Source organism: Mus caroli, unplaced genomic scaffold, assembly GCF_978045245.1.
Source record: "Mus caroli unplaced genomic scaffold, Mus_caroli_1 scaffold_14, whole genome shotgun sequence".
Classification (NCBI taxonomy): Eukaryota; Metazoa; Chordata; class Mammalia; order Rodentia; family Muridae; genus Mus; species Mus caroli.
Window position 1 is genome coordinate 18862180 of NW_028227269.1, and position 23670 is coordinate 18885849.

Here is a 23670-nt window from a genome sequence, read left to right on the forward strand (position 1 = left end):
AAATAAAAAAATTAATTAAAAAAGGAAAAATTGAAACATAATTGAATATATGTGTGTGTGTGTGTGTGTTATCTGGCAGAAAAAAATGGCATTAATTCAATATTCTTTGACCTGGCTCCTGTGTGCAATATCAGTTACTATGATCTGTCACATGACACACAACTACAGCCAATAGTCATATGACACAGCTAATAAGGCCTGTGTCATAATCATCTGAGCTGACTAAACCCTGAAAGTGCATTGGACATATCTCCAAAGTAAGAAATTCAATATTGCTTGGACCAAGCTAAAGTCCCCAATTTACATATCTACCAATCTGGTCTGACTTCATGCACAAGACATGAATAAATACACGCTGGAAAATTACAAAGTTGCTCACCCTGTCACCATCAGCTCTATTTTTTTTTTAATGGTGACTTCAAGGTTAGAGATAAAAACAGGTGTCTCACAAAAAGTAACTCTTTCAAAAAGTGCCTCACTTGGCTCCCTGTCCAGTGTAAGGAGAAAGAACAACCTTGGAATCAATCACACACCTGATTAAATCTAAGCTGAACACTTTGCTTAGATAGCGCCATTCCATTCCATGACATTGGTACTCTATAATGTAATAAGGACCAGCATTAATCACTCTCAGGCTAATGACTCTGAGTTCATTTATATTGTCAAAGAAGGTCTTAAATATTCCAACAAAGCTACATTACAAGAAAAACACTATAGCCCCAAATGTATGGAGATGACAGAGTACCTTAAAGAGGGAATGACCAAATCACTTAGAGAAATCCAGGAAAACAGAAAAAAATTGGAGGAAATCAATAAATTCCACAAAGAAGTCCAGGAAAACACAAACCAAAAAGTAGAGGAAGCCAAAATTCCTATAAAGTCCAGAAAGAACACACCAACGGGTGAAGTAAACAAACCTATTCAATACATAAAAGTGGAAATAGAAACAAAAAAGAAAACTCAATCTTAGGAAATAGTAAAAATAAAAATTTAGGACTGCAAAAAGGAACTACAGAGGCAAGGTTCACCCACAGAACACAGACATGGAAGAAAAATCTCAATCATTGAATAAGCAATAGAAGGAATGGGTAAATCAGACAATGAAAATATTAAGTCTAAATCTTCCTGATATAAAATATCATGGAAATCCAGGACACTGTAAAAGGACTAAACATAAGAATACTTAGGAAGAGAGGAAGGAGAATGCTCCCTCAAAGTCTCAGAAAGTATTGACAACCAAATCATAGAAGAAAAGCTTCCTAACAAAAAGAAAACACAAGAATCATCAAAACACCAAACAGAAGGGACCAAAAAATAAAGTCTCTTCTTGTGTAATAATCAAAACATATAGTTCAAGGAAAGAATACTAAAACCTGCAAAGGTAAAAAGCCAGGAAAAACATAAAGGAAGATCTATTAAAATCACAGATGTCTTCTCCTTGGAGTCTGTAGACGCCAGAAGGGTTTGTACACATGCGCCGCAGAAACAACAGATGCCTTGATTTTAATATGTAATAAAATGACTACACCGTAAATGAAAAAAAATTAAGATAGTCCACGATAAACTCAAATTTAAACAACCTCTCTCTAAATATACTGACCAACACAAAGAGATAGAGGTAGAATCTAACCCGAGGAAGTAAAGGATACACATGAAAACACAGGTAGTAAATAATCTCTTACTGTCTACAAAAGAAGGGAAAGCACACACACAGCCCAACACCAACACCACCCGCAGCTGCAAAAACAACAAAATACAAGGAGTTAGCAATCACCATTTATTGACTCATTCAATAAAAACAAGTTTTGATTTGGGAGAAAATGTAGCTGTCAGTTGGCCCAGGACTTTGAGGTTTTTGTGTTTGAAAGCTATACAACTTTCTGTCTCAGGTTGCATGTGGGCGGTGGGGTTTTGAAGATAAACTTCTGAGTATACTTTTGTGTCTCTCACTGATCAGTAGTGACTTAATTCCAATAAATTCTTTTTTTTTCCTTTTTTTTTTCCCCAGACAAGGTTTCTCTGTGTAGCCCTGGCTGTCCTCGAACACACTGTAGACTAGTTGGGCATCTAACTCAGCAATCTGCCTGCATCCGCCTCCCGAGTGCTAGGATTAAAGGAGTGCACCACCATAACCCAGCCCAATAAATTCTTATCCTTTGCATTGTCCTGGTGTATGAGTTGTGTTGAGCCTTACTGGACCCAACAACTTAAAGGCTTTACCACTCTGCTGACATTCATAGCATCTGTCTCCAGTATGAATAGTCTCATAAAAAGGAGTATATACATAAAAAGAAGCTCAATGAAAAAGCTTCACCATACTAAATAGATTCACAATGTTTCTACCCAGTTCAAATTCTTCCATGATGAAGATGACTACAAAATTGTGCAAAGGCTTTACCATATTAAATATACTCAGAGGGTTTCTCCCTCAGCCTTTCAATGGCTAGGAACAGATCTCATGACCAAACCAACTCTCAGAAAAGCAAATATTTAAATTGGGGTTTCTCTGCCATGCAGTTTGTCTTGTGTGTGCCTAAAGAATTATGACATGCAAAGGCATTACAACATTCATAACATTCACGTGGGTTCTCATTTGTATGTGATCTTTTATGTCATCTTAGATGACCGTGACATCAAATGCTTTACAACACCGATTACCTTCCTAAGGTTTCTGTCTTCTATGTGTTCTTTAAAAATAATGGAGACTATAGAGTTGTAAAAAGTCTTTATCACATTGGTTATAGAGACAATAACTTTGTCAAAAGTCTTTTCTCACATTGATTAGGTTTCGAAGGTTTCTCTCCATTATGGGTTCTTTTATGATACTGGAGACAACTGTGACCTGCAAAGGCTTTACCACATTGATTACATTCATAAAAGTTTCTCTCCAGTATGTTTTTTTTTTTTTTTTACATTTCAGTCTTTTATTAGATATTTTTTTTCATTTACATTTAAAAAGCTACCCTGAAAGTCCCCCAATACACTCCCCCAACACTGCTCCCCTACCCACCCACTCCCACTTCTGGGCCCTGGCATTCCCCTTTACTAGGGCTTAAAAAGTTTGTAAGACCAAGGGGCCTCTCTTCCCAATGATGGCAGACTAAGCCATCTTCTGCTACATATGCAGCTAAAGACATGAGCTCTGGGGGTATTGGTTAGTTTCTATTGTTGTTCTGCATACAGGGATGTAGACCCTTTCAGCTCCTTGGAGACTTTCTCTAGCTCCTCCAACGACGGCCCTGTGTTCCATCCAATAGATGACTGTGAGCATCCACTTCTGTGTTTGCCAGGTATTGGAATAGCCTCACGAGAGACAGCTATATCAGGAAAGTATGTGTTCTTTTATGATACTGGACATGACTGTGACCTGTAGAGGCTTTACCACATTGATAACATTCATAGGGCTTCTCTCTAGTACATTTAGTTTTCTGACTTTGCACATGATACCAATTACATTCTTAGGGTTTCTCTCCAGTATGTGTTCTCTTATGACATTAGAGATAACTGGGTCATGCAAACGCTTTACCACATTGATTACATTCCTAGGGTTTCTCTCCAGAATGTGTTCTTTTATGATGGTGGAGATGACTGTGTTGTAAAAAGGCTTTACCACATTGATTACATTCATAGGGTTTCTCTGCAGTGTGTGTACTTTTATGACGTTGGAGATGACTGGGTCTTGCAAAGGGTTTACCACATTGATTACATTCATAGGGTTTCTCTCCAGTATGTGTTCTTTTATGACATTGGAAACTACTGCATAGTGCAAAGGCTTTACCACATTGAATACATTCATAGGGTTTCTCTCCAGTATGTGTTTTTTTATGACATTGGAAACTACTGCATAGTGCAAAGGCTTTACCACATTGATTACATTCATAGGGTTTCTCTCCAGTATGTGTTCTTTCATGATATTGGAGACCACTGTGACTTGTAAAAGCTTTACCACGTTGATTACATTCATAGGGTTTCTCTCCAGTATGGGTTCTTTTGTGATATTTAAGATGACTGGGTGTTGGAAAGGCTTTACCACATTGGTTATGTTCATATGTTTTCTCTACAATTTGTCTTTTCTTATGACATTGGAGATGACTGAGACATGAAAAGACTTTAGAACGTTCATTACATTCATAGAGTTTCTCTCCACTATGATTGCTTACATACCTGCAATGAAAATTGGCACATGTGATATGGTTACTATATTAATTTCCCTGTTCAATCATTTCATCAAGATGAATAAAGTTTACAAATTGGTCTACTGATAAAGATGTACCAGATCATCTGGTTTTATCACTTTATATGTTAATGGTGTTCTCCCTCATTATGGGTTGTTTTGCATCTTTCGAGATATCTGTGATGGTTATTACATGGCGGATATTTATAATATCCTTTTTATACGGGATATTTATATGATGTATTTCATCTATAGAAGGAAAATAGAACAACTCATAGCTTTATAACAGTAATTGCTTTCATAATTTTTCCTATACGTGAATTGTACCACATTTGAATGTGAACCAGGACAAACAAAAAAATTTACAAATTCCTAGTACCCATAAAGATTTTCTACAGTGTGAGCTTTGGGAAGTTCCCAGTAAAATTAGAAAACCAATTCATTGCAAACTTTTATCATATTCAGAATGTCTACCAAAGATGGAATCTTACAATTTTCTCACAGTTCTGGGATAGAAAGCGGTACATTGCTTCTTTCAATATCCCTATGCTCACATGGCTTTCATCCATTGTGACACATGATATATATATTGAAAGAAGAATAACAGATGAAAGGTTTCCACATTGCATCCACACTGTTTGACTTTTTGTTCCTCATAGACGTGTAATATATGAATTAAGGTTTCTCCTATGACAATACTCTTGACTCTCATAAACTGTACCCTAAACAAATGATCAATTTCACTATAAGAATATGAGTATCACCAACTTTCCCATGGATTATTTGCTTTTCAGAAGGTTTTGCATATATATTTATCACTATTCGATGTGCAATATCTAAGTCTTGTAAGTCTATACACATTGTCAGATCAGTATAGGTCTAATAGAGGTACAAATTGAATAAAGGTATCCCTTAAGGCAATGTTTCCTCGTCTTTTTTTTTTTAAAGAAGGAATGCTTTGATAAATAAATCAGATAACTACATCTAATCAGTACATTTTTTTTAAGAATAGTATTATTAGGGCTGGCGAGATGGCTCAGTGATAAAGAGCACAGACTGCTCTTCCGAAGGTCCTGAGTTCAAATCCGGGCAACCACATGGTGGCTCATAACCATCTGTAACAAAATTTGATGCCCTCTTCTGGAGTATCTGAGGACACCTACAGTGTATTTATATACAATAAATAAATAAATATTAAAAAAATATTGTAATTATAGTTACACTTCAAGTATTGACATTTTACACTCCTGCTTTGATTTAGAGTTTCCATATCATAGTAAAATTTCCTTAGAGGCATAATTGCATAAGCTTTCACATGAAAATTACCTTTCATTTCTTCTTGAACTTTGACAATGTCTTTTAATATGATGGTTTTCCCAAGTTTAGCCTAAAAGACAATACCAGAAAAATGAATGATACAGTATTGGAAATGAGGCAAAATTCATGGTACTGTGAATTTTCACATCACTGGACACTATTTATTCAGCTCAGTCTTCCTTGTTCTCAATTGTAATAACAGAGCACCATCACTCACCAAGAGACATGTCTTTCCACTATTTTGAAAAGCAAAAGAAAATTCACAGTCATACCTATAACAGTGAGGTTCCAGTAGGTCTCCAGCATCACATCTTTGTAGAGACTCTTCTGGGAAGGATCCAGCAAATTCCACTCTTCCCCAGTGAAGTTCACATGCACATCATCATAAGTCACTGCATCCTAAAATATCCCATACATGTGTACATCACAAAGCATGGTACTGACATCACTGTAAAGTAAATGTATGCTTCCTTGACCATATATTCATGTAATTCTGGTGCTTCCTCCACTGACTTCCTGACACAGAAGTTATAATCTAAGTACCATAACATTTTAAAGGAAATTGAGTTGAAGGTTCACCTGTGTTGCTTATGAACATTTTAAATAAATAGGGTAAAGACTTTCGAGAGGAATTTCAATTGAGAGGGAGATGTAGGGTGAAACAGATCAACAGTACTGAGGACACATCCCAGAAATTGTAAGAAGAATCACTAACGAGAAAAACCATGGACAAGCAGGGTGTATTTGTTCATGACTTTAATCCCAGAGTCACGGACAGGTATACGTCATTGAGCTGGATCCCTGTCTGTTCTATGTAACACATTCCAGGACAGCAAAGGTAACATATTAAGACCCTTACTCCACTGCAAAAATCAACCACTGAGACAAAAATGATAGAAAGAACTCAGTTGTGTACTACAGTTCCTACAAAGAAGTATACATTCCCTGCACTTCTGTACTCATCTAGCAGAAACAGGAAGTGTACCGCTTTAAACTGCAACATTAGTAAAACTTACTAGCAACAAAGGCACATTTAATGAACCAATGGACAGAGGAAAATATTAATATAAGTGTTGAACATAAAAAGCAGCGTAAGGCAGGAGAGAGAGATAACTCAGCCTTGGAAAGCTCTTGCTGGTCTTCCAGATAACAGTGGTCAATTACTAGCATTCACGTGACCCATGGCTTTATGAACAGGAGTTCTGAGTCCACCTTCCAACAACACTAACGATGTGGCACACATGATATTCATATTCACGCACACAGGCAAAACACTCCTATTTATTTAAAAATTTCAAAACAAACACAAGAGTTTGGGGAAACATCAACACCCAGAATACAATGACTCTGAACCCTCAGGCAGTATTGATGTCATGAGAATATGCCATCCTAAAAAATAGACTATAGCCGGGCGTGGTGGCGCACGCTTTTAATCCCAGTACTAGGGAGGCAGAGGCAGGCGGATTTCTGAGTTCGAGGCCAGCCTGGTCTACAAAGTGAGTGCCAGGACAGCCAGGGCTACACAGAGAAACCCTGTCTCGAAAAAACCAAAAAAAAAAAAAAATAGACTATAATCTATGTGCCCACAGGGTACATAGGGGGCCCCAACCCCACTCAAAGGAGAAACAGAGGAGAGTGGGAGGAGGGAGTCTATGAGGGCAGGGACCTAGAGTAGGGATAGTGATCAGGGTGATAATGAATATCTAATTCATAGGATAAACAAAAAATAAAAAAAGGAAAGAAAGAAAAGGGAAAATTTTGAGTGTATATACACTTTCATCTTCCCCAAGATGAATCTAGAAATGCTCCTGAACTGCTCAAATGTCTAAAGTCTCTGCTGACACTCAAAACAATATCTTGACAGCCACATCAGAAAGCAAAGTTGCAAAATCAAACAGCAAGTTATATCTTTCCAACATAAAATGGCACTGAATACCCCTTCCCATTCCAATCAATAGGAATGTGGACACAGTGAGAGAAGATTGAACAAAGACAAGAAAAACAGCAGGGCAAACACCAAATCCTATAGCTTTGTCTCAAACACATTGGACTTCAATTCCTAAAGGCATAGATGGTACTCTTCCTGTAACTTCTCATACATCTCTCAGTTTGGGTACTTCATCTCCCTGTTAGCATCTCTCCATGGCAGATTTCTCAATGCGTTAGTTTTCTCCACAACCTGTGGTCACAAAATGCAACTCAAGCATCAACCTCACCACCTAAATGCAAGGAACTCTCACAGAGTCTTCCCTGGGATCCTGACTCTGACAAAAGATGGCTGGAGTGGTGCTAAACTGAAACCATAGAGAAAGAATCTATGACCATGGTATTTTCATCTTTCAGTTTCCAAAAGCAGCACAATGTGGATGATCCTGTGAAGTTTGGCTTCAAAATTAACGGACTCTGCCTCCCTTGGACCACATTTGCAGCAGGTTTTGTTTAAGGTTCCATTGTGGGATGAGGAAACACTGTGAATACTCCTCCCATTAATTTAAAACGTAGCAAGCAGGAGGAAGTGCTACACTTAGGGTACCTTCATAGGCATATACCCACAAGGGCATTTGCTCCATTAAGTTCATAGCCACTTTATTTATAACAATTAGAAACTGGAAAGAATGCAGATGTTCCTCAACTGAAATGTGGACACAAAAAACCATGTTTCATCTACAAAATGGGATGCTATTCAGATATAAAAAACAAGGACATCATGAATTTTGCAGAGAAATGGGTACAATAAGAAACTAATATCTGGAATGAGGTAACTCAGGCCCAAAAGGACATGCATGTACATACTCACAAGTGAATAATAACCATAAGTACAGAATTCCCACACTGCACTTCATAGACCTAAAGACAGTAAACAAGACAAGGCACAAATGAGCATGGTTGAATCTCACTCAGAAGGGGGTATGAAAGAGACAGAAGAGGCAGGTAGAAGGGAGAAAACTGGATGGGACAGTAGTCAAGAAAAAAGGGGAGTGTTAGGAACAGGTGTGGTAAGAGACAAGAGAAGGCCAGAAAGCCAGGAAAATGAAATGAAATGAGCAGATGCTGGGAGAGTTAGGGTGGAGGCATCTGTGGAATGTGCCTGAGAATATGAATGGGAGGGCACAAATGCGGCTAGGGAGGTGATCTTAGCTTAGATATATAGCATTGATTTATGGACCATAAAGAGGTGACATATTGCAGTCAGGCAGAACCACCAGTGAAGTGTTCAGTACACCAAGAAAACAAAATACTTTTTCTCCCAAAATTTATTCTGTCTGCAAGTAAGGCAGTCACAAAGTTGAAACAGAGACTGAGGGAATGGCCAAACTATACCCTACCCTACTGGTAACCCATCCCATGGGCAAACACCAGGGCTGGCATTACTGAGGATAATTTGTTATACTTGTAGATAGTAGCTTAGCATCATTGTCCTCTGAGTGTCTCCATCCAGCATCTGACTGAAACATATGCAGAGACCCACAGCCTAACATTGGACAGGGCTCAGGGAGTATTTTAAAGGAGTTGGGGAAAGAATTGACGGGCTCTGAAAGAATAGGAAGGCCTTGAGGAGACCCTCAGAGATGGAGCCACCAACCAAACAGTACACACAGGCTGGGACGGATGCCCCCACCATCCAGAGTGGGACATGTCCCTTAAGCTGTTCCTGACTGTGCAAACTGTTTCCTTAACCGGGCTGCCTTGTCTGACCTCAGTGGGAAAGGATGTTCTAACCCTGCAGAGACTTGACATGCCATAGTAGGGGGATACTCAAGTGGTTCCCACCCTCTCTGGGGAGATAAAAGGTAGTCAGTGATGAGGGACTGTGGAAGGTGGAATGGGATGGGTGTATCGTTATGAATATAACTTGAATTAAGAAATAGGAAGATTGAACAAACACTTATCAATAGAATAAAAATATACAAATCAGGCAATAATTTTTATTCAATTCTCAATATCTCAGGACATAAGCCAAGAAAAAAAGATTTCTTTTTGGCCAAAATATCAAACAAATGACTTCTTCCTAAAGTTTTCAGTCCATTTTCCACTGAAATAGTATGACCTCAACTTTGTGTGGCTGCATTACTGTCAACACTCCTATCTTCCAGACCCTATGGGAACAACCGATTAAGCTCCATGTACAGCTTTCTCCGACTTTTGCCATCTAAATTTCTAATATTTTCCATATTCCTTCAAAAGAGACCAGAGATTCTGTCCAGCAGCAAAATCAGCTTTTGAAACAATTGCTGTTGTTGCTGTTGTTGTTGTTTTTCTACCTTGCAACTCTGCTGATGTGATTGCTTTCCTCTGAGCAGAAGCATCTCAGGTAATAAATGTTTGTTTTACATGGTTCTGTCAGATGACAGCCTACCATACTGGGTGCTCAGACTAGAAACTAAAGCTAGAAAATGAAGGCAAAAACATTTGACAAACACTACTTCCTGCTTTGCTTTCTTGCTTGGTCACTCTCTCGTGCTCTGTAGCCTCCCTCAGCCTTGAAGCAGGCTGATCCAGACTTTGACCTTGCTGCCACTAAGAAGGAGATTACCTAGTGTCTTAGTCAGGGTTTCTATTCCTAAACAAACATCACGACCAAGAAGCAAGTTGGGGAGGAAAGGGTTTATTTGATGTACACTTCCATAGTGCTGTTCATCACCAAGGAAGTCAGGACTGGAACTCAAGCAGGTCAGAAAGCAGGAGCTGATGCAGAGGCCATGGAGGGATGTTACTTACTGGATTACCTCACCTGGCTTGCTCAGCCTGCTCTCTTATTGAGCCAAGACTACCAGCCCAGAGATGGTCCCACCCACAAGGGGCCTTTCCCTCTTGATCACTAATTGAGAAAATGCCTTACAGTTGGATCTCATGGAGGCATTTCCTCAACTGAAGCTCCTTTCTCTGTGATAACTCCAGCTGTGTCAAGTTGAAACGAAAAACCAGCCAGTACACCTAGTGTAGAGCCTTCTGACCTTGATGGCTCTATTTGCTCTTCTCCAATACTCTGCTTTCTGCTAAAAGGTCCTGGAGACTATCTGGAGACAAGCCCTGTAGATCGCCTATGGGCTGGCTCCAGGCACAAAGAATGGGCTGTCAGAGGATGGGCCTACCCTCTTTATGAGCTTGGACTCTCAGTAAATGTCAGAGGCTTTGAACAAAAAGGATTGTTTTGGCCTCATTCTTTTGTTGCCCTCTGATGTCTTTCAGCCCTGGGCTGCCTTTCTGGGGAACCCAGTTCACATGGCCACAGGCAGCTACAATTCTCACCTAGCTCTCTCATCCAATCCAAGACCACTTGCTTCCCAATATTGCCACCCTTCATGGAAGAGTCTTCCTATATCAATTATCAATACTATCTCTCAGAGACATAGAAACCAGCCATTCTGATGAGGGCACATCTGCAAATGAGGCTCCCTCAGATGACAGTAGTCTGAAATGTTGAGTTAAAACAACTATGACACAGAGACAATAATAAATGAGAAAGTTGTAAAATTCCAAAACCAACGATCTAACCATATCATTACAGGACCCCTGCCACCACATCAGAAAGTTGGAGTAGTTTCTGAGCCAGGATAAAATGGGAAGGGCTCCTTGCTTAGAGCACGGGAAGATACAGTGGAATGGGGAGAAGAGAGGCTGCACTGCCCTGTGGTGAAGTGTCCTTAACCCTGGATTCCCAGGTCAGTGAGACCAAAGAGCTGGCCAAACAGCTGGAAGGTGAATAGAGGAGCAGATTGCCCCACAGACCCGGAAATAAGACTGCTGTTCTACGAAAGATATGCCAACTTTGCTGGAAGGGATGAAAAACATCCTCCCATATACTGACAGCTCCAAGTTCAAAACTACAGAGTCACATATAGACTGAGAACAGGGTTGTTTACAAGGGGGAAAAATGAGGTCTTTGTCCTTTCCACCGTTTTGCAGAGTCTGACTTTGCCCTGAATGTGGTCATAAAGAGCTCTCTGTCAGGGGCAATTTAATGGGTACAGGTCCTCTTGATAAGAAGGACTTAACCCAAGGTGGAAGGTGAGTAACTATATCAATTGGGATGGAAACAGTCTCACTTCCTCTCTCAGTAAGAGAATACTAAAGTGGCACACACATAATAGAGGGCCACGAGGGGGAGGTGAAGGCTACGCAGCAGATTCCACCACTTGTACAGAGGAGAAAATGGCAGCTGTGAGCCATGGAGCAGGGTTCCAAGACTGCTGTAACTTCCCAGAAATTAAGACCAGGGGCACACAATCCTTGTTCTAGGCCCTGGAACATCTTCCTAGCCCTTTTTTGCCATGACTCTCCAGCATTTCCACTTCACTGGAGTTCCACATTCGCTTTGTTCATCTCCCTCCATGAGTAATCAAGAAAAATAAAAAAACCAAGGTACACAGACACATTTTTGACAGACAGGTCACTCACACAAAGAACAGCAATGACACATCACATCAGCGGTCTTTAAACCCTTCAGATAGGAGTCCTGAGCGTCTTGGGGTTCCAGTCAATGCATCAAGGTTTTATGCCTAAGTCACAGAAACTGCGATTACCAGCACAGAGCCTATTCCAATGCAAAAACACAGAGGTCTTTTTTATGAGTAACAAGGACTTATCAGTAACAAGGACTCTCAGCAGTCAAATTCCCATTAGGTACAAACTGAGAGATCAAGTCTAGAGGTTTTGAGTATTTATTGTAGTTACAACAAGAGTGGGGAGTTTGCATACAAATCAGCATTGTTAATATTTTAAAAAGTGCATGTCTAGCATAATGTGCAGGAACCAAGCAAGGGGGGGCAAAAAAAAAAATCTGACAACCATGATGGGTAAGCTGTTTTTGTTTTTGTTTACTATCGGAGGTCTTAGTTATCTCTATGTAGCTTGATCCTGCTGATGTACCTTAACTGGCTGTTGATAAAAAGGATTTGGTCATGGGATTTTTGCTGAAATGTACAAATGTACATTCTCAAAAAGCAAACTGTTTGGGATTTACAAACTCATCTCTATTCCTAACCCCCTGATTATAGACAGAAACTCCTGGTTAACCACAACCATGCCTGTCTGTAGACTAGACTTTGTCCAAAGACTTACCTCTCTATCTGTTACTGCAGACACTAATATCAGCTGCCCTTATCACTGGAACAGAATACCACTGGAAATTTCCTATCCTCCTGTGCAAGCCTCCTATAAACACTATAGACAATCCCCACCTGCCCATCCATTCCTGCCTCATCCCTGTGTCTCAGCCCCCACTTGAGTAAATACTCCTGATCAACCACATTCCATACCTGAAAGGACACATTGTAAGCTTCCATAGATCAACTTCATGATTGATTGATTTCTTATCCCAGATTCAATTTTCCCACTTGTTCCAACATTGTATTAAACACCATGGGGTACTTGACCTCTCTCTCATGTCTATGTCTCCTTGTGGATTACTAAGATCTTCTGTTCCTGCCTGTCTCTTCTCCCAGCTTTTAATATCACAAAGCATCCACTGTTGACCATACCCACCAAACAGGTCAGTAAAATAGGAAACTGTCAGTGAACACTCTCTTCAAATCCATGCATCAAACAGTAACCCAGGAACAAAACTCCCACCCAAAAAGACAAACCCAGAGGCCAGTACCTAGGTCAATAACCACCCAAACAGAGATGGCTACACACCAGCATAGCAACATAGAGAGTAACAGCCAGGAACAATTACAACCAAGAAATCCAAGCTATCCCATCACAGCAGGTCTGAGAAATTAAAGCATGCAACAGATAAAGTGCAAAAGAGGTTGTTTGGGGGAAGGGAGAGGAGTGAGAACCTGGGGAAGGGATAGAAATACATAAGAGGACCTGCAGACAGACACACAGACAGGGAGGAGAAAGAGAGCCATGAGGGGAGAGATGACAGAGAGTGTGCATGTGCAGAGAACAGAGACAGGGAACAAAAATAGAGAGCTGCTATAGCTGGTGGCTGATGTATATAAAGCACGCCTGATAACAAACACAGGTGAGAGGCAGTAAATGACATAAGCGTTGCTAAGTCCCTCAGAGCAGGACATGAGATTACCTGTACTCTGAAAACTACAGAGGCAAGGTTCACCCACAGAATATAAAGGATGACAGAATCTCAGGGATTCAAGAGGAAGAGAAAATATTGATATCTCGGTCAAAAAATGTGGATTCTAAATGTTTCATGGCAATAAACAACTGGGACTTCTACAAAATATGTGAAGGCGAAATTACAAACGATTGAAATAGAAGAATATCCTCTCAGAGGTCTATAATTTTTCAATAAAACCATAAAAAATTCTGAAATTATTAAAGTACCTTTACCAAATAATAATCAAATCACTAAACATATGAAGTAAAAAATATGAAAAAACTGCAGCAGAACAAAAATTAACAAAACCTAAACAAAACAAAAACAAGTATGATGTATGAAATCAGACCTATTAGATTTTTACCTGTCTTCTTAATGTATACTAAAAGACAAAGGGGTTTGGACATGTGTGCTACAGACTCAAAGAAACCACACTTGTTTTCACAAGCCAGCCTAACTAAGGTCCAAAGGATTTGGGCAATGATAGGGAAGTTATTCAGAGGTCACCCCTGATGGAGCAAGTGAGGAGCAACAGGAGAGACCTCACAGATGCTCACATATGGCTTATACTTCCCATCCAGAGGACACACCACCCCAGCTTCCACTGCTCAGCACCCTGCCCCTACCCTCTGTGGGCAGTAACCCTGTGCTCACCATGCCTGGAAATCAGAGCTTCCCTGAGGTCCTCTCACAGCACCCAACAGCAGAGCTCAGAGCAGGACACAGAGAACCATTCAAGCCTGCACAGCCACAGTGAACTTGGAGAAAGCCACCCGGAAGATCCCTCCTCCTTGATTGGCCAGTGGGTCTCACCCTTCCTCGAGCTTAAAGTGTGCTTCATGTCCAGGGCCACACCTTTTCCAGATCTCAGGTGTGGTTTGCACTACATTAGCATTTGAGCATGTCCCCCAAGAGGACTCTTACCCCTCCCAGCCCTGGGGGAGAACTCAACATTCATGTGGGACATTGGGCTATGCACAGACAGGCTGGTCTCCAGTTGAGCTGAGGTCTGAACCCCAGAAGGGTGATAATTCCCTTACTTGACAAGGAAGGCATTAATTCCCTCATGCTTCTGGAACTCAGGCTCCTGCCTAAGTTACAGTCCCCCACCCACACCCCAGCCACCACAAGAGAAGCATGGCTAAAAGTCATTTAGGCAAAGTCCCAAGCTTCTGACCTTCAGGCTAAACTCCTCCCCAGTTACCTAGCAACAGTAAAGCCCATAAAAAGGGCTGTTCAGCCCCTCCTATCTCTCTTGCTCTCACTCCTTTGTTCTCTTACCTCTCACTTCTCTCACTCCTCTCTCCTCTTTCCTTTCGCTTTGTCTTCTCCTCTCCTCTCCTCTCTCCCTATTACTCTCTTTCTACGTAGCCTTCCCCCTTCTAGCCTTCTAGGGGGGCCTCTCTCTCTCTTCTACCTTCTCTCTTTCTCCCTGCCTTTCTATAATAAAGCTCTAAAACCATAGAACGTTTCTGCTCATCAAGGCCCACTGCTCTTGGAGGAAGGGATAGGCTTTCTCATAATGAGCCCTTTCTAATCTCCCCATGGAAAGCCTTCCTGTACTCCAGTCAAGATCCACTGTGTCACTCTCACCATTGTGGGAACCTCTCATCCCTCATCACTCTCTCCCATAACCCCAAGGCTTTAGGAATGTAGCCCCAGGGCTCCCAGGTTGGGCTGCCCCTTGTTCAGACCCAAAGAGTTGGTCAAAGGCTTGGATGCCGACCCTGGGCTGAGCAGAGAGTGTATGGCAGCTCTCCCACATCTCTGTCCAGATCATAGGTGGAACTCTGGCAGGGTGTAGGCCTTCCCCCCTTTCCTTTCATCCGCAGAGCCCCCTTTTAGTTCCCAACACATTCCAGTTCAGGCTAGTCAGCTGCCTGCTTCTGCCCTCTGTGAGTAATGATCCTGCATTACCAGGACCTGTCTTCAGACCTTGCCTGAGCTTGCCTCACAGCACTTGCCTTCCTCTTCCTGAAATCCAGGGGAAGAGCTTGCATATCCCATTACCCAAGATGCAGTGGGGTTATCAATCTGAGTGGGAGGGTGCCCAGGCAATGAACATTAAAGAGGGATTTAGGAAACAAGAGTTTTGTTTGGGGCTCAGTGCTGGGCTCAAGGAGACTGCAGCTCCCTTTCACCAGATGATACCAAACAACCCTGGGAGGAAAGCCAGAAATGTAACGGAAACACTGTTGAGCCCTCTTGGTAGCCAGCACATCACCATCAGTGGCAAAGTAGAGAAAAGCCACAGTTGTATTAGGACAGGTTCTCTAGGTAAACATATCTCAAATCAGAATGAATTTCTCTATGGATATAGAAAGGAAATTTGATAGAATGTCTCTCTAATGTCTAATATAGAAAGGCTATCAGCCAAGGGAACTTAGAAAAATCAAAGACGGGTTATCTCATGTTGCAGGATATTGCAGCTGATATTCACTATGTACCAGAATTCTGAAGAAATAAGGACTTAGGACTTGCACTAGGGAAACCCACCTCTGCACAGTGAAAGGACATAGAAGAACCAACCAGAGTGGTCAGAACTCCTGTTTTGTCAACTGCTGAAACCCAGAGTCACATGACTCCTTTGTGCCTATATGACCTCTCTCAAAAAGGAATGATCTTAAATAAGCCCATTTAATGCTTTCTTACTTTACAATTACTTTTCTTTATTTTTTGAAAGCGTAATATAATCTCATCGTTTCTATTCTCTATACCAACCCATATATCCCTGCTTGCTCTCTTTCAAATTCATTACCTCTCTTTTCATTTGTTATTTTATACATATATGTATATTCCCTAAATATATAAACACAGCCTGCACAATCTGTATAATATTATTTATATGTCTGGCTGGCAACCATCTGGCAAAAGCACATTTTCTTAACATAGAATTAAAGCACATAAAAATACTGGTCATAGCCAGGCGTGGTGGTACACGTCTTTAATCCCAGCACTTGGGAGGCAGAGGCAGGCTGATTTTCTGGGTACGAGGCCAGCCTGGTCTGAGTGAGTTTCAGGACAAACAGGGCTATACAGAGAAACCCTGTCTCGAAAAAATATATATAACAAAAATAAAAACAAAAACAAAAACAAACAAACAAACAAGCAAAAAAGGACTGTTTTCAATACAAGTCCTCCAGCCAGCCAATCTTCACAGTAGAGCTAGTCTCTACCACTAAGGCATGCTGGACAGTGCCACTTCTACCTTGGAGATGATGCTTCAGGTATCATCAGGGAATGAAACCCAGTTCAAAGGACATTTCTACACTGCCACTACTGCAGACACAAATGAACCCCTACTCCTTTGCTGGTCTTCCCGCTTTTCTCCAAGGCCTAGGAACAAGCACTGAAATGTCTTTAAACTGTGAAGCAGTGACTGGAGAAATGGTTTATTTTAAAAGAACTTCCTGCTCTTCTGGAGGTTCCAAGTTTCATCCCCAGCACCCACAACCAAGCAATTCACAGCTGCCTACAACTCTGGCTGCATAAGCTCTGAGGGCATTTGCACTCTGAAAGTCACACAAAGACACAAATCAATAAAAAGTAAATCCTAAAGAGGAAATCAGACCATGGGAGTCTGAGCCCCAAACCCTCTAACAGCTTTGTGCCACTCCACAGCCAACGTGCAAATTCTCTCCCCAAGGTAAAGCCCAGTGCTATCTGGACCTAAGCCACCCCTCCACACAGGCCCCGCTGCTCTCCCTCACCTCTGATCACAGGCATTCTGTCTGCCCTGATACTCACATCTCAGCTCTTTTCCAGGACTCATCTATGCCTAGGTCTTTGCAAGCATGCAGCCTCTACATTCCAGACTGCTCAAAGGTCACCTCTGCAGAGAGGCCTGTCTTGACTTCAGTTTCCTCCCCTCCAAAACCACATCCTTTCCCCAAGTTATGCATAACCTTGATTCATCACTACCTGGCACACAACCTGACATAATCACCTCTCTATCAGTGATTATCAACTAGGGAGGAGCCTTTTACAAATATAAAAGCTCCAGGCCTCACCCAAATCATATGAAATCAGAATTCAGGAGACAGAACCAGGTTCTTCCAGTCCACAGACCCCCCCACCCAACCAACCGGCAACTCTGAACACAGCCAGGACTCAGGGCAGCCTACAACAGTACTTTCAAACCCTGGTGCACACACTGCTCCTGAGAGTGCTGTTAAAATGCACAATCTATTTCCACAGCTCTGCCATGGAACCCGAGGCTCTGCAAGTTCCACACCACACTGACTGGTGCTGTCAGGTGAAGCATTTTGCAGTTGCAAGGGCCTATGCTCATCAACAGGACTTCCTGCAAGTATGTAGAACAAAGTCCTGAATCTACATCACACAACAGAGTGGCCACCAACCCATGTGACCACCAAGCATCTGAGACCAAGTAATGTTAACAAAGAGCTGACTTCATTCTTGGGCTACAATGCTGACTAAAAGCCAAAAGTGCAGTGCCCACCATGAAAGGCCTCTGTAAATTCTTGGCCTAAGCAGCCTTCTACAGCCTGGATGGATAGAAAAATTCCACCAAAGGCCTAGTTGATCACCAGCCCAAAAGTGGATAAATATTTCCCTAAGGTAGGGACACAGATATAGAAGACTGGATTAAACCACCTTGGAGCCTCTTACACCAGGCTTCCATTCAAGGCCCTTTCATCCACATCCCTGATCAAATATAAGCAGTCCCAGTCTTCCGGTTCTCTATATCATCACCATACATGCTCTGATCACATGTAAGTGGTCCCAGTCTTCCAGTTCTCTACATCCTCGCCAGGGATGCTCTGGCAGAAATGACCTCACATGACTGATCTGCCTGGAGAATCGGTTTCTCCCCACAGAACCACAGATTCTTTCAAAGTGAAGAGATGTCTAATCCCTTCACCTAACACACAGCAGCAGGTCCCAAATGAACCACAGCAAGAGCTGGGATGCACAAGGAGTGGTAGCATAGTAACTGCACTACTAATCATAAAAGAGAAATTGAATTCAGCTGGAGGGAAACCAATTCCACCCTAACTGATTCAAGATGTCCCAGAGATACCAATTCAGATTTAGGGACAGCATAAAATGATAGCCTGTTAATCTACTCCCTTCCAAGGATACACTGAGAAAAAGGGGGCATCCTTCTGACCATAGATTCGACGAAATCTGTTAGCTTGGGATTCTGAAGGAGCTGGTTTACAAACAAGTCACAAAGGACTACAACTCAGAATCAAATGCAAGGCCAGTTCCCACTGAAACTGCTAGGTGGAGCCTGGCCCCATGAACAGCATCCCCTGGGAGTCCGTACAGTCTAGATGTTCATTCTCCTTTTGCAGTTAAAACAGCAAAGCGATTTCCAAGGCAACCAAGGACAACAGAATAAGAGACTCATGGCCATGGAAGGAAAAAGTTAAATTTTAATACTTAAGAGTCAATATCAAATTTATTTTTAAAACTGCATCAATGCCAAACGAGCAGGGGATGGATGAATGGAGCTATGAAGAAGCCCTAACAAACAACAGGAGTGTCCCAGGAATGCACACAATGTTTCTCTATTTCCAGAGTATTTTGAAGTAACCAGAGGCTTAAATAAACTAAGATATAAAAATCAAAGCTGGGAAGAGGGTGGGGGGTGGCACAGCTCAGTTTTCAGATTTATGCCACAACTATTTATTTTCTTCCTTATTTCCAAAGCACAAATCTGACACCAGTTGCACTCTGCACTTTGCAAACTCTGCAAAGTAAGTCACCCAGAGAAAGTCAACAGGAAATCAAAAGTTTCAAACCAGCTACACTCTCAACTGTTACCAAAACAATAAGCTCCTTAGAGAGAATGCATGGGGTCTGGGAAGACAGCTTAGGGAGTTTGGTGCTTGCTACACAAGCTTGTGAACTTGCATGGATATCTCCAGGATTCATGGAGAGCAGAGAAAGGCTGTGTGGAACTTATTCAGCAAAGCATTGCAAGTTCAGCCTCTGTGCTCAGTCAGCACAGGAGACAACACACACACACACACACACACACACACACACACACACACGGGCACACATGGGCACACACGGGCACACACACACAGGCACACCTAGGGGGAAGGACAACAATTTCCATTTATATGCACACCTTCATCCATTCATCCATTTTCTTCTCCCCTGCTCCATCCTAATTCCAGGGACTATATATTTACTACAGTGAAATCTGGTAAAGCAGCTACCATTTATTAAGTCTACTGTGTACTGTACTAGAACCTTCAGAAATAGACATGATTATCTAGACTGGGAAGTGGACTGAAAATGGTAAAAGAGTGTGTGGGCGGGGAGGGTCTCATCCCAATTCATACAACTGGAAAAGTGATGGAGCCTGACTTGGAGGTGGCCGATCTAGCTATGGGCAGTTTTGAGACTGCACCATCACTAAGCATTAGAAAAAGCCATGCAGTTTGAGTATGCAGCATCCAGCCAAGTTCAAACTCCACTTGATGTGTCTATAACCTGAACTAATCTCCTAGCCTCAAATTCCTCATCTGCACAGCAGGGATAGAAATTAAACACAACAGTTTGATACCTGTAATACAGGCCACACACTGGCGAACCACTGATATTCTAGCTAAAGGTGTGCAAGCCAAGAAAGACTATTTCAGTCAGAAAATGACAATGGCTAGACATATTCTCCATTGGAAGCAATCAGGTTTGCCAAAGTTAATCAGATAAGTTTACTAATTCCATAACTCATTTAAGTAGAAGACCAGGGACTAATTTTTTAGTTGTATTTCTATGAAATTCATAACATTTTGTACGTCACAAAACCTACTCTAATGTCTCATTTCACCATAAAAAGACATTTGCTTAAAGTCCAAGTATTGTGAACATGGTGTGTTACTTACTACACTAGAGAGAGAACAACACTTTGTATTGGAAGTGAACATTAAATAATGTAGGAGGAGAAAGAAAGCATTATTTTAAGTAATCTACACTGAGTCCTTTCACCCTTCAAATTAGTTCATATACACTATTATCTTAGAGCGGGTGCTGGCTTTACTTAAAATGAGATAAGCCTGCAAAGATTTCAGGTTTTCCCTGTTTCCAACTCAAATCCATTTTCTGCTTAGGAGGCTGAATGAAGCCAGCCTGCAATTTGACAGAATGAACAAATCCAGTCTCTCTTTAATCTACCCAGTAACTGAGCTCTTGGGTAATCTCCTACACTGCATGGAAAAGCATCTTAGGGTTCATCCAACATAAACTAAAAATAATCAGAGAGAGGCCATGCCAACTTTAATTGCAACTTGTATTTTCCTGGCTTTCCAACATCTGCCAGTATTACTGATTCAATAACTGATTCAATACAATGAGAGAAGTGTCCTAACTTTATTTATTTATTTATTTTTGTTTTTTTTTTTTTCGAGACAGGGTTTCTCTGTATAGCCCTGGCTGTCCTGGAACTCACTCTGTAGACCAGGCTGGCCTGGAACTCAGAAATCCGCCTGCCTCTGCCTCCCGAGTGCTGGGATTAAAGGCGTGCGAAACCACGCCCGGCTGTGTCCTAACTTTATAAACATGGGCTGTCTTTTAAGGACATCACACACAAGTGTCCTTTCCACAGAGGGAATCCTACCTTTTTGGATGTAATCATTTTCATAAGCATTAATGATGTATTTTCAAAACACTGTGACTATCTTCCTAGTGCTTTTCAAGGCCCTCATGGGGGAGGGGCTCTCATCCCCCTCATCCCCCACCTGCCTCATTAAAGGCATCAGTGGCACCTAAAGGTCAGGCTGAGAAAAGTGGACTAAAGCAATCTGCTCTCACTGAACTCACTACAAAAGATTTACAAGCAGATCTTTTGGAAGAGGGGTGAGAGAAAAGAAAGAGAGGTGGTGGTGAAGGAGAAGTGTGAGACCCTGGCTTAAAGCATTTCTCCCTGGAAGATATTGCCCCTAAAACATTTCCCCAAGCTTGTTTTCCCTGATCTTTAAAAATACAGCTAGAAAGAAGCTCTTTGTTCTCTATAGCCAGCAAAAGGCTTTTTTGTCTCTATACTGTACAACCAGAGATGCCTGCTGCCTTCCTGTGCCGAGGACACGGAGATAAAAATTCAGAAAGAACTCACTCCTCACTCCTGCCATGTAAATGTCACCAAGGACACCTGGAAGAGAAGAACTCCTCCCAACTCTCCTCCCTACTCCTCCCAATTCCTCAGCTAGCTGTTAAAAGCCCCCTACTGTCACCTCTCCCGGTTGAACTCCCCTGCCCTGGGTGGGGTTCGTCCTCAACTAGCTGATAATAAAACCTCTTGCAGCTTGCATCAGGTGTGGTTTTCTCTGGGGAAGGTGGGGTGTTGGCCAGTTCATCCGGGGACTTGAGCTGAGGCCAGGCATCCGGAGCCTTACAGAAGAACGGATACCCTTGCTCACTTCCAAGAGCAGGATGCTGAACCTAGTATTTTTCATTGAGTCTAGTCCTGACTCTGTAGGTCTACAATGACAAATATTTTACACGAAAGAAAAATAGTCTATTTTTTCTTTTTCAGGTGAAGCCTAATAGCAAATGCTTTCTTCAAGGAAGGGGAAAGGATGTAATGACATAGCTTAATTTCAAAACTCTCTGAACACCAACCTCTGGCACAAGTATTTTAAAATATCTACACCATCATAAATTTTTGAGCAAAGGAAATGTAGTCATGGGTTCATTATTGCTACACGTGTGTGTCTCGTTCTCCTGCTACCTATTGTGAGTCCGTCTGGACGCACAAAGCCTACGGAGCCGAAAAAACGAAACTAAATTCCTTTGGGAGGTAAAGAGAATGATGTAAGTGAGGCTATCCCAAGCCACGGACAGCCTCGGCCCCTACATGGACTCACACAGCCTCTTCCAAGCCTACTTCAATTTTCAACCCAAGCTGCTTCCTTCTCCCAGTCCCTCTACACCAGGATCTGGAGAGCTCGCTGCTTAGCCACTCAATAGGATGACTATGCACCTTGCAAAGGAGCTCACCATACTGTCAAGGGGCACCACACAGGTAGCCCAGAAGTGGCCACCAAAGACCTTTTGGACCTCAAAGCGCTGGTTCTCCATATCCCTCGACAGCGCTGCTCTGCAGTACATAGTGGGAACTGCCAGGCCTTCCAAGATGGGATGGGCACCCCTGAATAAGCAGCTTGGGGTCCCCTGGATCTGCTGTGCATGTTGTTTCAGAAAGCAGAGCTGCCCCTGCCGGGCCACTTCTGGAACAAGTTGGAGAGGTCCGCGCTGGGACACCCATCACTCTGAGGCCTCAGCCACCAAGGACTCTGCAGCCGAATTTGACCTCTCCAAGGATGGGAGCAAAGGAACTGAAACCCTGCGAGGGAAATGGGAACAGACAGGAGCGTTCCCAAAAAAGGCCCAAGGTGGCCAAGCAGCCTCTCCCTAGAGCAGGGATCAAAGGGCTTCTGTGTAGGGCAGAGCTGGCACGGCTGCGTCCGGCTTAGGGAGACCAGAAACTTTTCCCGGGTGTGGGCGCAGGCGGAGAGCACTGGGTATAGGGCACAAGGCGCGGAAGCCTACCTGGTCCCCAGGGCGCAGCGTGATCCTCGCAGCCCTGGCCTCCCGCCCTGCGCCGGCGACGCTTCCGCTCACCTCATCGATGGCCGCCACGGTGTCCCGGCACTGGGCCGTGCGCGTGGTGAAGCTAGAGGGCGTGGGCGCGTTGTAGTCCTCATGGGTCTGGGCCACGAATTCCGACACGGAGATCTGGTCCGGCATCGCCCGGGCACCGGGGCGCAGACTGCGGCCGCCTCAGTCACCCAGGGCGCTGGCTCCGATCCCGTTGCTGCCGGAGCTCCGGGAATCGGATAAAGGGGAGCACGGGCGCGGAAGTCACCGTAGGGCGGTGGAGCCACCGCGGGACGCCCGGTGGCAGCAGGGGCGCGCGCAGCCCGCAGCTCTGCCCGCTGAGCTCCAGGAGCCGCCGCTGCCGCTTACACTTAAAGTGAGGTCAGAAGCAGGCGCGCACAGCCAGCAGGAACTGCGCGCCTCCCAGCCGCTGGCCCCCACGCCTCCCTCGGAGAGGGGCAGGACGGGCTGAGGATGGGGCGAGGGCCGCCAGGGCGGGGCGGGGCAAAGGTCTGGCCGCCAATCGGGGCGCCCGCCG

General features: G+C 42.9%; 1 pseudogene; it reads right to left on the minus strand.

Moving 5' to 3' along the window:
• Positions 1-2689: 2689 nt before the first annotated feature.
• Positions 2690-23282, minus strand: LOC147001158 (uncharacterized; annotated as a pseudogene).
• Positions 23283-23670: the final 388 nt, after the last annotated feature.